The following is a 13,267-nucleotide window of genomic DNA, read 5'->3' as shown; positions in this document are numbered from 1 at the left end:
TACAAAATCAGATGTGGTGAGGCTGCCAGGAAATGTGTATTTAAAACAGATGGCGAGCTTAGTGATGATTGGAATTCCTTTTTTTCAGTAATTGTTTGTGACATGGGAGATGCACCTTAAGTTATAAACTTAACTAGTCCCATAAGCGTGTTTATTACCTGAAACCATGTGGCGTTTCCCCCTAATGAGCCACATAATAAGTTAACTACACTATCAAACATTGGCATGCCTTTTTGAAACCCTAAAAATAAAAGGTTGGGTGCGTCATTTGACTTGTCATTAAGAATTGGAAAATGTTCTCCATCTCCATGGAGAGGGATTTCATGGTCGTGCTCGCAGTTTTCTGTTAGTGTGGCTCGAAAATGATGAAAGTGAGAAAAAGCCTGTTTCACATACAGTCCAAACGCAAAACCAAGCCCTGAAAAATATTAAAGAACGTACTTACACGCACAACACTTACAGCTCGACCCGTCACTGCTATTAACGCAAAAATTTGTTATTGTTTTTGGGTAATTGGTAGTAGAGGCATTTTGGGTTTCTAGCGCTTGTTCTTATCACGTGTTTCAGTTTGAGTGGATTCTTAATAAAATAACAAAAACACATTCCAACTTGACATCAGGGAGTGCTAACACAGCCTGGACAAAGCGGTCAAGATGTAACACTCCGAAAAAGAAAGGGATAGCAGGGTGACTTTGCAGAAAACACCCACAGGGACAAACCTTCAAAACTCTCACACGCACTCAGCAGCAAGCTGCACAGTCAGGCTCTAAAGAACCAAAGGTGCTCTGTTGCTCTTACGTTTGCTCTGCCGGACTCGCCGCTCCTATGTCCCTTGAGGTATTTGACCTTGAGGTTTCACTCTACTGCGTCGTTTTCCTGTAGCCGCTCCTACCTTCTCACCAGGGCAATTGTGTACATTGAAACAATCACTACACCGACAACACAGAGAGGAAAGTTATTTTGATACGTGCACAAACAATCCACCAGATTGGAACTTCACTCTTTCGGATGAAAAATAAATTACCAAATAAAGACTTAGTTCTGATGGTATTGTAAACCCATATTATTCACCAAACACTGACCGTTTAAAGCCATTCATACTCAAAGATACATGCTGTTCAGTAGAATGCATAAAGAGCGCAACAATTTGTTGCTAAGAACTAAGAATCAATTTCTTGCCAACAAATTGATTCTTAGTTGAATAATGCAAAGCAAAATTCACTCCGTTAAGCTTTTTAGTCAAGAGGCTGGAATTGTAACTGTTTGATTTATCATTAATATAAGTGAATGAGCTAAAGAAGGAGGAGGTCGAGTCATGTTTATTTGTGACGCCCTTAATCAAAAAGAGTCTCAAAGGGCTGCACAGACCATAGATTATTGCAAACCACAGACTATTATGACACCATCCCCTCATCCAAAACCTACATGAGGCCAAATAATACACAGATATTGTCAACATAAGTGGAAATTAAATCTGAAAGATACGAGGGAGCAAGTCCATGCATGATTTTGTGTACTTCCAACAGAACCTTAAAATCACATCTTAAGCTAACAGGGAACCTATGCAGGTTAGCTAAAATCGGGGTCATGTGATCAAACTTTCTTGTCTTAGTTAAAAGCCTCGCTGCAGCATTTTGTACCAGCTGAAGGCTCTTGATTTTGGACTTCGGGAGACCTAAGAGTAGTGCATTACAGTAATCGAAACGGGAGGTAACAAACGCGTGAATTATAATCTTCGTATCCGACTGAGACAGAAACTGGGCAAATTTTAGCATGGTTGCGAAGATGGAAGAAAGCTGTTCAAGTAATATTTAATGAATGAATGAATTAATTAATGAAAACTTTATTCGAACATCAAAATAAATAAACAGAACAAAAACAATAACTCAACAACAAAATAACATTACATAATATGTTCAAAAGGGGTAGTAAAAAGCAAATGCTTATATTACCTACCCCTTCATCTTCCCTACCAAATGTACCAATGATATAACAAGAAATATAATGATATTAATAATAAAAGTTTTGATATAAAATCATAAGATATTCTTCACGTGTGTTTGAAGGGACAGATCGGGGTCAAATATGACACCTAAATTTTTGACTGAGTCACTCTGGGTGATATTACATTTGTCAATGTTCAGAGCAGTTTTTGAGAACCTTAATCTCAATAAGAGTCTCAAAGGGTTTAACAGACCACCATTACAACATCCCCTGATCCGAAACCTACACAAGGGCAAGAAATAACTCAACAAACCTCAGAATGAGGAAAATGGAGAAATCCCCAAAAATGTAATCCAGGCTAAAATAGATGTTGCAAGGGCATCATGAGACCATACACAGTAATCAATGCAACCATGAAAAATAGGTAACAACGGAATGTCCAGTTGACAGATTCCTGCCACAAAGTCTTGAACGATACAGCAGGTTCTAGATGATAATGTACATCAGGTCCAATTGCTGGTGTGATAACTCCAAATGCATGCACTGTGCAACAGCTCTAAAGGATTATTGAGATTTCCTATAAGATTTCTCAACCTTTTGTATGCCAGAGCACACTTTTTTCATTGATAGAAATCTAAAGGTACAGGGCCTAGCTGACGATAGAAAATACTTTGCACTTCATACCGCGCTGAGTCACCTAGAGAAACGGTGGATCTATGTCACAATGCTCTTTTTTGGACTTCAACTTTGCATTAAACATTGATCCTGGTGGAGAAACTATCTCACCTCAGGGCTCTGCTCCTCCATCTGCCACCAGATTATTGAATTCCTTTCTAACTGCCCACAGTTTGTGAATCTCTGCCACCACATCTCTTCCACCCTAACTCTGAGCAAAGTCTTCCCCCAAGGACGTGTGCTGAGCCCTCGACCGTTCACCCCTTTACACCTCAAACTGCATATCGACCGAATGCTTCAAAAATATCTAATTCCCAGATGAACACATATGGAATGTTTACATACTCATTAAAATGTATTAATCCTGTTACTATCCTACAGAGTGAAAGCCTTCGTTATATAGGGAAAAAGAGAATCACTGATCAAAGAGGAAATCACTGTTCTTAAAGAGACTCCCTTTTCCATCCCGAGTAGGCTTGAAATAACAGCTCACTTTTTCCCTCCTTTATGTATCTGCTTCTCATAAAAGAACAGACACCATTTGTCTATTTTTTTTTTTTTTGACTGGCTGAATGCCTCCAAGCGCTCATAAGGAGATGAGATTTTTCTGGGCTTTCATTTAAAATGTCACAATGCTTCACACCGTCCCCAAAGAGAACAGGGCCCCAACCTTTTGAACATCCGCAATGGGATTGAAGCTGTAAGAAATCATTTAGAAAGTGAAATACGTCCACTGTATGGTAGTGAGGGAGAAATAAAGGGGGGGGGGGGAGATGGGGCGCAGTATCTGCTCTAGAAAAGAAGGGTAAAACTCATTGTTTTCATCAGAGTCCAGTGAAGAAGCCATTAGTAGATTTCGGAGGTGGCGGACACAGGGAAATAAGATGCATTGAATACTCATCTCTCTTGAAATGAAAGTGAGGGATGGAGTTGATGAGTTTTTGTGGCTTTGGGATTTACTTGACTATGAGTTTCGTCATGCGTGTCTCAACTTTTATTTTCAGTCAAAAGTCCTATAAAGTTAGTTCCTTAATGTTTGGTTCATTCAGGTTGGAAATGGTGAAAATGCTTTTTAAATTTAAGTTGCACTCCCCGAACATCTAATTATTAGGAAGATATCAAAAGTCAGCCTTGTACACCCACAAATCATTGATAATTTTGAGCTTACATTGCAGTGAAAATATCATCGACACCATCTTGAACCACAACTAAGAAAATAAAATCGCTTAAAACACCGGTATTTATTTGCCATGTTTTCAAGCAACCTTCCGGTATGGTATGTTAATTTGCAAAAGGAAAAGAGCGGATTACATGTCTGCAGGATAAGATAAATCAAGCAAATAAACACAAAAACAGAGAAAGCAAGGCAAATAATGTAACAGGGATTTTGCCATCCTATTTGGAAATTGCTTTCACCAAAAAATGTCTGGAGCTTTTAAATAAACTTTTTGGTGTGTTCTCAATTTTAATAGGTGTTATCTTAAAAATATATGTCCAATTTCAAATGTGTCTTAGTCTCTTGTCGCCATTTTATTGCAAGAAGTTAACGTTCCAACAAATGTTCTTTTTTTAAATGAAACTGAATTAAATTAAATTAAATTTCCATCGCTGAATTATAATTAAGGATGCACCAAAATAAAATATTCTCGGTCGAAACAAAAATGTGAAATGCTTTTTTGGCAAAAAGTTACTAAGTTGATTTTTGCAACCTAGCCTAAACGTAACATGCAGATACAACATTTCTCACAGTTTTTCTTTCTGCATTTACAACTGACCTTTCTACAGCCCCTTGTCTAATTTATCTCTTTTGATGGCCTGCTGAAGGCTCTTTTAATACATCTGATAGGTTTATTGATACAAGACTTCCTTTTATATTCTGTGACAATGTTGCACTGCGTAGAAAAATAGCTCATAACAGCGCTAACATCATGTAGTCAAAAATTGACTCCCGTTTTTCTTTTTAGCTGTAATTCATTATGGCGAATTGACATGTTTCTCCTATGTTAGTTTTGTTTCATCAAACAAAAGGTTTGTCCTCACTCAAGGACGTTGCTGATAAGTGCTCAAAATTGCGTGACAGTCGCAGTGTTAGGTTCAATTTTCAATACGGCTGTGATTTCACAGGTATTGGCTGAGGCTACATTGAGGTAGCCAATCATACCATTGTCAATTCCTTAAGGGTCTGGATATAACCATCCTGAAAAGCCGAATTTTCTGTGAGCAGATTGCTGAGAAGATGCAATGCTTTATTGTGCAAAGAGTCCCAATTGCACTGCTTCCTGGTGGTTGATGCGTGTACACCAGCAGGAGAAGCCCTATATCCCCAAAAAGCTCTCCATCCCTCTTAAGGATAGTTGATTGTGTGTTTTACCGAAAGCCCAAAAAAATTGCTTGATTGGCTCACTGCGTCGTAGGCATCTCCAAACATCTCATCAGGAGCAATTATGGGCTTCACTTTTTTGTGGTCCCTCGGGGCAGAGTCAGGGGAGCGGGAGTGACACGTCAAGCTTTTAATCAGCATGTGTGACTGTGCAGTAAACAGGAACCAACAGAAGTGCTTTATTTGTTTTAATATTACTATTACTTTGAAATGAATGTGTAATATATGTAATTTATCTGTTGGGCACCGACCGTATATCAATGTAACACATGCGAACACATGCACCAGAAGACATAATTGCCTCTTGCACACTCTGCCACACCTCATACGCTTCAATTAACCCACACGTCTTTATTGCAGCTCCATATGTAGCCATATGTACTGGGTTGTGTGTGTGTGTGTGCACGTGTGAGGATTTGGATACCACCTTGTGGGTGTTTACTTCACGCCACAGCACCTCATCCGCTTCCAATCAGACTTTCAATGAATAAATGATGAAAGTTACGATTTTCCAGCTTTAAATATGTTATTGTGCCCCCTGCTGTTGTCTGTTTAGATGGCTGATGACACGAAATGGACGTTGGTCATATTGGGGGCGAAGGGAAATATGCATTTTACTCTGTTACCCATTCACCCCGCTATGCTAGTAATATATTTAAAAAATGCACTGTGTCACAGCATTCCTTGTGTTGCCTGTAATATTGTTTTGCCCCAGGGAATGTTTGAAGTGACAATAATATCTCTGCATTGTCATAAACACGAATGTGCATGCAAGAAAACTCGCATCCTTGTGACCTCCCGCCTCAGATGTTTACACCGCCCACTCTGAATGTATTCCACACATTTATTCTTTTGAAATTCAAAAACATTTGACGAAAGCAATATAATTACAAGCCGCTTTATTCTCACACCCAGCCTTCCCAAATGATCAAATTAAAAAGTTGTGCCTTGCTTGTGTTTAAAACCACACAAATCCCTCAAGAGGGGTAAAACAAGGCAGCGGTCGAAGTGCCGTTCTATGTCATGGGGAGGGTAGGTGTGGAGGTGCGAATGGAAAAAGGTCCGGTGAGAAATGTATTGACAATACAAATGCACTTGCGGATGAAAGCATTTTGTTTTGGTTTGAACTATTTCACTAAATCAGATTTGATAAACTGAACTCTATGATTAATCAAAAAAACAAAAGGTTTTTTTCCCAATAAAACGAGCAATCGGATAAAATATCTCTCACATTAAGTGATTGTCTGGTGTTTTAGAGTATATGATTCAAACCAAATTTGGCTTCATAATGAGATTGTTTCATAATGGGCAATGTTTGCATTTCGTTTCACTCACTCACCTCCTTGAGCCCCATTTCTCTCCTGCATGTGCAACAATCAATACCGGATTTCTCCTTCCCTTGCCAATCTAGTTTAACATATTCATAAAGCAACCCTCAGATGAGATCTGAGCTTTGTAGGCTGAAAAAGTCGATTTATTATTATTGTAATGGGTTTCCAATGCCAAGGGCACTCACCTTGTCTTGCCGCGCTCCTTTGGACAAATGCAATGTTCAGATTTAATAGAAATGAGTACAGCCAGTACTTTTCCTGGCATTTCCATGTTTGTGTTTCAAGGATGACTGATATGGTGCTTATGTAGGCGATGAGAGCATACGTATGAATACCAGTGATGACATATGTGACATGTCTTTATTTGATTCACTCAGAATGTATGATTTCTGAACCTGACAATGTCATGGGAAAAGCTCCAGGTGAGCAGCCCCTCACTTTGTTGGTTATGTCTCACGTTTTAGACCTGCTCCTTGACATCGACTAATTTTACGTTAAGTTGAATAACATAACTTTGAAACATTTGTAGCAAAACTATAAAGTTCCGCTCATACTACCTGCAATAAGATATGTAAACTGAGCAAAACAAATTCTGCAAATCTGGTTTCCTCCTATGTTTTGGTGAGCTGATCTTAAAGATCACAAATTTTGTTTGTATGTACAAAAGGTAATATGTTTTAAGTATGTGTTTCAACATTATTTTAACCTCTTTTAGTATGTTTCTTCTCTTATAAAATATGGCAAATAAATATGTTACATTAAAAGGCTCCCCTCAACGTTGGTTTGTTAAACCAATGATTTTCTACACAGCCCGACTTCCCCTTCAAATTCAGAATAGGAGGTTGAGTTTATGACAGGTCAAATGCTCTCATTCAATGGCATCTGTCATGTTAGCATATATAGACAACAACCTGAACAACCAATGCAAATAAGACATTGTCACACTGCATGGTTGAAATGGTGACCCACCCCCTAATACAGGGGTGTCAAACTCGTTTTAGCTCGGGGGCCACACGATAGAACAAACATTCTGTCAGGGGCCGGGCTAGTATATTAGAGAGAAAGAAAAAGAGAGAAAGAAATAAGATAAAGCGGAGAGAAAAAGAGAGTGGGTGGGACAATGAAAGAGAAAAAGAGAGAGAGAAAAAGGGAGGAAAAGAGAGAGAGAAAAATGGAGGAAAAGAGAGAGAGAGAAAAAAAGCGAGAAAAAGAGAGAGAGAGGAAAAGGGAGAGCGAGAGAGAGAGGAAAAGGGATAGCGAGAGAGCCAGGAAAAGGGAGGCAAAGAGAGAGAGGAAAAGGGAGGAAGAGAGAGAGGGAGAGAAACACATACAAGTACAGTGTCTTTGTTCGAGGCACCTGGCTTTGGCAACATCAAGTGGACATATTTCGACCTGCAGCTCGTTTTTCTCTTGCGCTTCTCTGAGCGTTGTCTCGCGGGCCGGATTCAACCCCTTAGTGGGCCTGATCTGGCCCCCGGGCCGCATGTTTGACACCCCTGCCCTAATACTTTCACAATCAAGCAAAAGTACACATTTCCTGTTGGATTTTATTCTGACCAGGCTAAATTATAATTATAACCCTGCTTTACTTATGTCTAATAATCAGCTACCTGTATCATATGTAATATATAATCTATCTTGCTTAATATGCAATAACTGTAGTAGGAACATTTTTATGAACAATTACTATTTGTTTTTGCGACAAAATAATATGGGTATCGGTGTTTCCCATATAATTTTTTTGAGATCCTCGTCGGTAGACCGTCCAGGCACATGCTCTCTGGGGTGAAGGTTTTGTACATTTTAGATTTGACTGACTGACAGATATGTAGCACAAATACACACCCTGCGTTTGCGCTCATTTACATGATAAGAAATCTAAAGGTTATTTTAATAGACTTTGCATTGTGTGTATATATATATAATATTATTACCCTTTTTATTTCTACAATTTTATAATGCTTTGGTGGGACCAATAAAACCCTGGTGACCCGCCAAAATCTTCCTATGGTATGCGAAACATTGGGTATTCTACTCTCTAATAAATGGAAACAAACATCGTTGTCTTGATATTTTTGATATTAAATTGGTTGAAATAAGGTAATGACATTTTTAGATTTTTCTATGATTGGTCAAAAAGAAGTTATGTCTGGGTTCACTATTTTTCGCTTTGACCAATCAGCTCAAAGTATACTATCTTTTTTGAGATAATGATAAAGGCACAGGATATGTACACACGGAGAGAATAGTCTGCTCAACATTAAAATTCGTGTTTTTGAATCATAAAAATAGGCTTGCATTACCACTAATAGGATTCGACCACTTACACATGGCACATCAGGATAGCAGCAACATTTTGATCTTAGTCTGACTATTTCCTGCTTGTGAATAAACTGAGGTGTAAATTATAGGAAACATCCTTGATTACATTACAAGTGTAAATCTGGCTATGTCCAGGTAATTATCCGATCTTAAGTATATCATATAACAGCAACCCTGGATAAACAACTTTGGGTTTCCTGGCTGATTTACAATATATCAAGTTTATGTTCTGTATGACACAAAGGAAGTTCAGTATTACAATGTAAACTGCCAGAAGCCAAAGTGGGACCAAATTATTCTCCAAGAAACTCGTTCGACAGCAGACGGAGATTACCACAAGGTTGACTTAGTTTGCTCAGCGACAAAATTCAATCAGAGGGAAAAGGTATTTGCTCCCCAAGCCAAAGATGTCTTAAATTAGCGGAAAGCCCTGTCGTCTTTGGCAGTTTTGAACATCACCCCTGTGTTTACTTTTAATCTATGAGCCGCCTTTTGGAGGAGGTAAAAAGTTAGATAGGTTCCCATCCTGATTAACATGCGCACAATGTTAATGGCTGTATCCATCCAGGTTTCTCAAATGACAAGTAGAGTCTGGGATCTGATACCTGATTCAAGGAGTACAAAGTTTGAGTTTTGAGAATTGAACTTGAGCAAAAGTACAACTGAATTATTTATTACTTAATATTCATTGTGGGGCATAAAAGTCTGTACATTGTTGTCACAGCACTACTGAAAGCCACTCACACTGTCAAATCCACAGAGCCACATGAAAATACACATTCAATAATTAATCCCATTCATTTCACGCCTGGATATATTTATGCTATTATTTATTGATGCTATTAATTCTCATCAGAGAGTTGGGTTCCCCTGGCTGACAGAGCACTGGTTTCAAATTAGTTTTAATAATGGAAAGCTCTCATTAAGATCCAATCAGATATGAAGGGTGTCTAAGTGTAATAGGATGCCCCAACACTTGACCAAAAGATTCATGTATTATTGAGGGGCAGGTGTCAACTCTCGAGTGTAGTTGATTCTTTTGACAAAGTGCACTTTGTTGAGAAAGTCTTTTTCCCACCGATTGCGAATACACATCCAAAAGACAAGCGTTAAGTATTTATATTTACAATATTGTGTTAAAGCTTCCTATTTTCCGGGGTACTCTAGGCTTTGCTTTTTGCTCGACGTGAAAAGTATAATACAGGCATTCCCACTTCAATTATATTGTCACAAACTCATCAGAAGACACCCAACACCACCAGACTCACGGGTGTAGATCAAAATAATGCAATGCATACAAGTACGCATTGTATATCAAGATAAAGCAGAGGCACTACACAATATGGAAATAAAAGGATTCCAAGTGGAATGTAAAAACAAAACAACTCATGTCATTAAAAATGCCATCAGTCTTCCAGAAATATATATATACCAATGCTATCCGTAGCTATGCTTTCACATTTAACACTAGTATTATAAGCCTAATGTTATGTTATGTCATAATTATATAAACGTAATATTCAAACGAGATGTGTCAGTTCAACACATCTAAATAGTAGGCAATTTTGGTGTGAATTTTACTGGGTCATTTCCCTCTTTGATACACTCCCAGAAAAAATCTCAACTGATTTTCCTTTAAGCCATCATGGTCCTGGTGCACATATCTTGCCATCTATTTCAGTTCTGGATCTCTGCAAACACACTTTTATTAGAAGTTTGTTCACATGTTTATATGTTACAGCCAACATTTAAATATCCTCTTTACTATTTGGATTATGTAACAAAAGCTAATTGGCACCAACACTGGTGAAATGTGTAAGGAAAAATAATTTGGGTCTCCGCTACTCTAAAAACGCTGCCTGAGATGTAGTCTTGCTCGATCTCGTAAACAATGTTGGTTAGCCAATGAATTCCTAACATAATATGTACATGTTTATGGTATGCATTTAAATCCAAGTCAAAGGCAAAACGTGCACAAGGTCAATCGTGATTCCTTTTTACGCACCATTATTAAGTCGGCACGATCATGAATTGTACTTCTAGAAAGTGAAGTCAAACATTTACAACTCTTTCACAATGTCTAAAAATTGGCAAACAACATTAACTTTGATGCAAAAATTACATTTGGAATTCAACAGAACTTGAATTATTTTCGGAAAAGTTTTTTTGGTTTAAATGTTAGGACTGTGATAACTCAAATTTAACTTATGGCAGATTTAGTTGTAGACAATAATGTCTTTCATATGACCTCTGAGAGACTTCTGCAAAGTATGGCTGCAAGTATGAAATTGAGCTCAGTAAGACACTTGTAGATGAGGGATTAGTACCTGATCTTTACTCATCTCTTTACTCTTCACCGTCTTGAACACACAAATGTTGTTGCGCACTGAAACACATGCAGTCTCAGGAGACGAAGACTTTGCGTTTGATATTACACTTGCATTTTCGCGCGTCGCCTAAATCTGGGCAGGGTCAGGATTCATGGTAGGATCAAACCGGATTTTTCTCATCAAACCCAGGAAAGTGTGGCTAATGCAATTTCACTAAGTCACTGACTGACTTGATTACATGTGGACCACGGGGAACGAATGTCGAGGCTCCTACGGGGTTTGCTAGCTGACTGGTTGGCTGACTTGAGGGTTTTGTGGTATAGGTTAGTGCGTTGAGATATTGATGCACTCTTCAAAATTCAGTTGCATTAGAATTCATTAAAAGTCCTCCCCTTCCTCCCAAACTAAGCTGTCACTTCTGACACACGCTGGTAATCCCCAATGCTCACCAAAGCCCAAACCAACAACAACATTTATTCCCCAATTAAGTGGCGACGGCTGGTAGCAGTTGGTGCCATCCTGACCCTGTCACGTCCAGACAAGTCTGAAGGAGTCCCATGCATATTAATGGATCCTGCTATTTAATATTCATCGGTGTTATGCCCTGTTGGTAGTTGCTCCCAGACCCTCATGGATCAGTGAGGCTTCCTCCTTGCCTCCCTCGTCTGACACCGGTGCAGATGTTTAGAGCGTGAAATTAAATTGGTCATTGTCATCAGGGTTTACTCACATGGGAGTTGCTTGTTTGCACACATGCCATCAATTTGCGCTTGGACAGGTAAAGAAAACTTCCCAACATTCTAAGAAGTTGGACACAACATGTACGATGAGCGCTCAGGTGGCAGCATTGTTTCTATTCTGCTAATTGAGTCCTAGTTTAATTGGCAGTCAGGGTTGGGTAGGGTTACTTTAACTTGATTACTTTCAATTACTTTTGGATTACTCCAATACCAAATATGCTAATAAAAGACAAAAGAAACTAAATATGAATAAAATTATGACTCACAACATGCGGTAAGCTATTTTATAAGAGAAGGAACATACTAATGTAATGTTGGAACACATACTTAAAACATGTTGCCTATCCTTTCACAATTTTTTATCTTTAAGCTCGGCTCACCAAAACATAGGAGGAAACTAGATTTGCAGAATTTGTTTTGCTCAGTTTGCATATCTTATTGCAGGTAGTAAGAGAGGAACTTTAAAGTTTTGCTACAAATGTTTCAAAGTTATGTTAACTTGATATTTATTCAACTTAACGTAAAATGAGTCGACTGTCAAGGAGCAGGTCTAAAACGTGAGACATAACCAACAAAGCTTTCTCTCCTGGCTTTGATCTCGTTGATCTCCGGCAAAACCAACATAAAATGCAACAGAAACAAAATGAAAATAAATCCAATCTGCTTGCCAACATCATTTTTGCTGTTCCATGTATTCCGTTACTCCCCAAGCCTGCAGAAGATGTCGTAATTTTATTCATATTTAGTTTCTTTTGTCTTTTATTAGCATATTTGGTATTGGAGTAATCCAAAAGTAATTGAAAGTAATCCAGTTAAAGTAACACTACCCAACCCTGTTGGCAGTAGAGAATAAAGTCACACAGTTGATTACAGGAGGTCAAAGACGGACATTCTTTATTTGAAATTTGGCCGAGGAATAGAGGTGATCTCGTCTCTTTTCACGAGAGTTGTCTTTCGTACGTTTCATATCAAACTTGTTTGAATAGAAATGCATTATTGAACCCAACCTGGGGAACAATATCATGATATGCGTTTGAATACATGCGAAGATAATACGGAATACGCTATACCAGGTGTAGGGAACCTATCTGACCCAAAGAGCCACTAAAGCAAAAAAAAAAAAACAAAAACGATTTTTATGAGACACACTATATATTTTCAGGCAAAATTTAACAAAACCACCAAACCTGTCTCTATTCAAAAGCTCATTCTTCAGCATATTTTATTCCACTATGTGATATTTGATAATTAATGGGTAAAAAAACTCATGACCAATTCAACTTCAAAAATCTTTAGCCAATAATGACTGATTCATTTTTAAGCACCATTATTACACAGAAGTGTGCACAATCCTGGATTCACTTCTAGAAAGATAAGTCAAACAATTACAACTCTTTCACAATGTCTAAAAATTGGCCAAAGCAAAATACACAAATGCAAAGTTCTAAGAGCTGTGACCTGGTCATCTCCAAATGGCCTCTTTTGAATCAAATATGCTTACAAAAATCCTGTGCGCCTTCATACATGGATTTTATACCTCCAATA

General features: G+C 38.3%; 1 protein-coding gene across 1 annotated transcript in view; it reads left to right on the top strand.

Annotated features, from left to right (window-relative positions):
• The window catches only part of exoc4 (exocyst complex component 4), a 129,861-nt gene that overhangs the window by 27,554 nt on the left and 89,040 nt on the right, over positions 1 to 13,267 (top strand). The gene's annotated exons all lie outside the window — the stretch shown is intronic.

The sequence above is a fragment of the Urocampus carinirostris genome, chromosome 11, assembly GCF_059441175.1.
Source record: "Urocampus carinirostris isolate Australia breed hairy pipefish chromosome 11, RoL_Ucar_1.0, whole genome shotgun sequence".
NCBI lineage: Eukaryota > Metazoa > Chordata > Actinopteri > Syngnathiformes > Syngnathidae > Urocampus > Urocampus carinirostris.
Note: the sequence above shows the minus strand (reverse complement) of the source record. Positions and strands in the feature narration are given on the sequence as shown.